This window comes from Cibotium barometz, chromosome 28 (assembly GCF_041138505.1).
Source record: "Cibotium barometz isolate CiBa-2024 chromosome 28, ASM4113850v1, whole genome shotgun sequence".
Lineage (NCBI taxonomy): Eukaryota > Viridiplantae > Streptophyta > Polypodiopsida > Cyatheales > Cibotiaceae > Cibotium > Cibotium barometz.
In genome coordinates, this window is record NC_141073.1 from 22,838,700 (window position 1) to 22,843,048 (window position 4,349).

The following is a 4,349-nucleotide window of genomic DNA, read 5'->3' on the forward strand; positions in this document are numbered from 1 at the left end:
GAGCTTACCATACCATAGCTTCCGAGGACGGAATCTACATCAGGAAGGGGAGCATGTTAACCTATGACGGACATTGAGACATACTATGTTTTACGTCATTAATTTAAATATTCTGAGTCATGGGCCGGGCTTGTCGGCACCATATGTTAAGGATGAAGGGATTGGGTGATCGCCGATGAGAGGCGCACCTTGAATATCAGTAGGATAAGGGTTAGGGTCGGCTGGCCATGTATGGGCGCCCAAGTGTGAACGGCCAAGTCACCTATAAGAGTCAAATGTAACCCTAAAATCCTCATTCTCATGTGTTGTGAATACAAGAGTGCTCTTGCCTTATCTCTTTGGTTTCCTTCTCCTGCGTGTGTGTGAGAGAGAGAGAGAGTGAGAGAGCGATCGAGCACTGTGTAGCGGCACGGCGGCGGAGAGGCGGTAAAGCGACGACGGCGGCGGCTCCTTCTTCACTGCGACGCGGGAATCCTTCAAGGCGGCGGTTGAGCGGTGAGTGACACACCCTTTGCATTCTGTTTGAGCTTCCTTCCCTGGTTATATGCTTGCAGCCATTCGTGGCTCGCATACGGTGTCCGGCAAGTCCCCAGCTACAACCTGTGCGACAAAAGTGTTGAGATTCAAGCTCGATGTCAGTGTGAGCCAGCTATGCTATGTGCTGGCAGATTAGGTAGGAACATGTGTGAGACATGTTGAGATTCAAGCTCGATGTCAGTGTGAGCCAGCTATGCTATGTGCTGGAAGATTAGGTAGGAACATGTGTGAGACATAAATGACCGCGTGTCCAGCTGGTCATAGTGTGTGGACATTAGCTAGGGTTAGTAGAGTGTGGACACAACTTATTGTGTGCTGTGTGGATTATGGATTAGTGCATTATGCTTTGTGTGAGAGTGGACATGGCTTCCCTCTATGGTTAGGTTTTGGAATATACATTAGGGTTTGCTCCTGTGTGTGTGTCTCCTCCTCCTCTACCGTTCTTTCAACATGGTATCAGTGCCTTGTGCTGTTTATTAGGGTTTATGAGTGAGTGAGTGAAGAGGGAGAAGAAGAAGCTGTGAAAAGAAGCTGTGAAGCTACCATTGGAGCTGTGAAGCTTGGAGCACACCAAATACTATCAGATCTGAGAGCTTGGCCTAACGGGTAAGGTCTTCTAAACATCCTTGAGCGGATTGCAGGTGAAACAGGCAAAAGCAAAGCATTTTTAGAGCAAATCAAAGCAAAGCAAAATTCTGGTTTTTGAAGCTTTCCATTAAAGCTTAGGAACATTGATGTATGGTGGAAATACGCGTGATTCTGGCAAAAGACATATGCATTTGTCAAAGAGGGATGTATTGGCAACCCATGTGCAAGCCTTGAACAAAGTTTGGAGCAATTTGAATGCATTTAATTGAGTGGAAAACTCTGGTTTTTGAGCTCACACAAAATAGAGAAAAGCAAGCCCAAAATTGAATCATTTGGAGCATGTATTTGGCAAAAATTCAATCATTGGTGGATTACACACCTACCTAGGAGTGTTAGGGACTCAATACCATCATCAATTAGCAATTTAATTACTCCTAAAGAGCCCTACAGCAGGCGGCGCAGCCCATACAGAGGAAACAGGGCAGAAATCTGGTTTTTTGACTACGAGGAGATCGATTTCTCATTAGTTGATTGATATCTTCCACAAATTTCTTAGCAATTGGATGCTTTAGGTTTTTCTGGTTTTTCTGGTTTTTTCAAAAACAGAGAAAGGGGTTTTCAAAAATTGATAATTACACATGTCAGATGGAGTTGATACTCAACATTGAGGTTCATTAGGTGTCAATGCAAGTTGCCTAGACTTGATTGCACCATTACATTGCGATTTGGAGTCTTGGAAGGCGTGTCAATTCAGGGTATCCCGCACTGAGTGAGTCAGTTCATCTTGGATGATTACAGGTTGATTTTCTACATCAAATTTGGTGTTTGTTGGCTATCTTGGAGTATCTGGAACCTTAATTGGAGTGTGGTTGAGCTGAGGAAGGCTCATTTACAGATTTGAAGTGTGCGGAAGGTGTACGCATTGAGCAACATGTCGGACAATCCAGTTCAGATTGTTGGTGAAAAGCTGGATAGGAAGAACTTCCAGGCATGGAAGTACAGGATAAAGAGTTTCTTGAAAGGAAAAGGATTTTGGAATCTAATTACAAGTGCTGAGCCAGAGCCTGAGCTACCTCGGCAACCTACACAGCAGCAACTTATTGCTCATAAGCAATGGTCAGAGAGAGCATTCAATGTGCTGCATTATTTGTCTATATGCATTTCTGATGCTATGCTCATACACATTCAGGATGCTGAGAATCCCAAAGATGCATGGGATACTTTGGTCAAGATGTTTGATACAGATACGAGTGCTCGCAAGTCTCAATTGCGACAGCAGATACACAATGTGAAAAGGAATAAAAGGAGCATACATGATTATGTGCAAGAAATCAAGAAGTTTGCAGATGCATTGGCCACAATAAATGCCCCCATGCCTGATGATGATTTGGTGGATATTACCTTGCGTGGTCTTGGCAAGGAATACAAATCTTTTGATACATCTATCTCAGTGAGGAGTACAGGTCTACCCGACTTCGATGAGTTGGTTTCCCTCTTGTTGGTTGAGGAAATCAAGCTCAGTGATTCATTTCTGGATGCATCTTCTAGCCATGATGATGGCAGAAATCAGGCTTTCTACTCGCAGAGAGGTTTTAGAGGCAGGGGGAGATTTGCATCACGTGGACGTGGTGGTAATGGTCGTGGATGGCAGGATAGGCCTCCACAACAGAATTTTCAGCCTTCATATGGTGCTCGAGGTGGTCGTGGTTATGCACCTCAGCGAGGCAGAGGTACCCCCCGTGGTCGAGGACGTTGGCAAGGCCAACAAAATTCTATGCAAGATGTGGAATGCCATTATTGTGGCAAATATGGTCATATGGCGAGAGATTGCTTTCGCAAACTGAATGATTTGAGAGGGGGAAGAGCACAACGTGGTGGTCATTATGGTGGAAACTATGCACAACATGGTGGCAACTATGCATCAAGTAGCAATGATGGAACTGCAAATCATTTGTTTGCCATGAAGCATGTTGTGGGTTCTATGACAACAAGTGCTGAGAATGATGATACATGGTATATGGACTCAGGAGCATCAAACCATATGACATGTCATGGTGAATGGTTTGAGCACATGAAGCCTATGGATGTAAAAGGCTATGTGGAAACAGGTGATGATACCCAGCATGTCATTACACATGTTGGAAGTGTACCATTGGTCATGCATAATGGTCAGACAAAGTCTATGTCAGATGTGCTATATGTGCCTTCGATCACTAAAAGCTTGGCCTCAGTTGGTCAAATGGTAGAACAGGGATTACAGGTTAGATTCAATGAGCATGGATGCTTCGTTGAAGACTTCAAACATGGATGTAGAGTGATTGCTAAAGGCATGGTCCTCAAGATGTTGGGAATATGTTACGTAGTTGCGTGAGAAAACATGACATTCTTTCCATAGTTCGAGTCCCACGCTATAAGAAGGTACGACAGATACTTGCAAATGAGCTAATGAAAGATATACCTCTAACCAAGTCCAACTAGTTTCTAGAATTTTCCAGGTTCAGTTTGGCTAACTTGGACAAGATTTGGACCTAGTTTGTCTCCCTTTTGATTTGGTTTGATCCAAGAGAGAGGAGAGAAAAAAATATCACAATATTTTTGAGTTTAAAACTCCACCACACATGTGAAATAGGCGCCTCCTTGAAGAGCCCCCTTCTCCTTACCAAGGTGTCAAAATTGAATCATTATACCCAAAATATCTCATTTTTTAGTAATACTCATAGTTTTTTACTAATAAACCTTGTCCTTAGTCAACTCTTCATCTTATGTGAGCATTTACTCATTTTTGGGTGTTTTTCTTTTATTCTTTAATTTATCTCCTTCCTACATTTGGATTAATCTTATTGGTCCATAGAAACCTTAATTGGAGTTTCATTGTACCCGATGACATCAAAGTACTCTTCCATTGCTTCGATCCACTTCTCCACAGTCTCGCCCAAGTTTCCCCTTCACCCTTGAAAGGTCCAGGCTACAATCTATGAAGAGTTTTACAAACATCCAAGTCGAGCTCTTCCTCATCGAGTTGGGGGTTATCATTCCTACCACGACGACCTCGATCCATGATCCTATCAATACGAAAATTCTTGTTAAGTCCTTTTATTTACAATTCAAATCCGACTTTAGATCCAACTGATTCTCGAGTTCTTTAGATTGGTCAGCTCTCCACAGAATCACGAGATAAAGATCCCTTATAAAGAAATCATTATTAGATAATAATTCATTCAGAA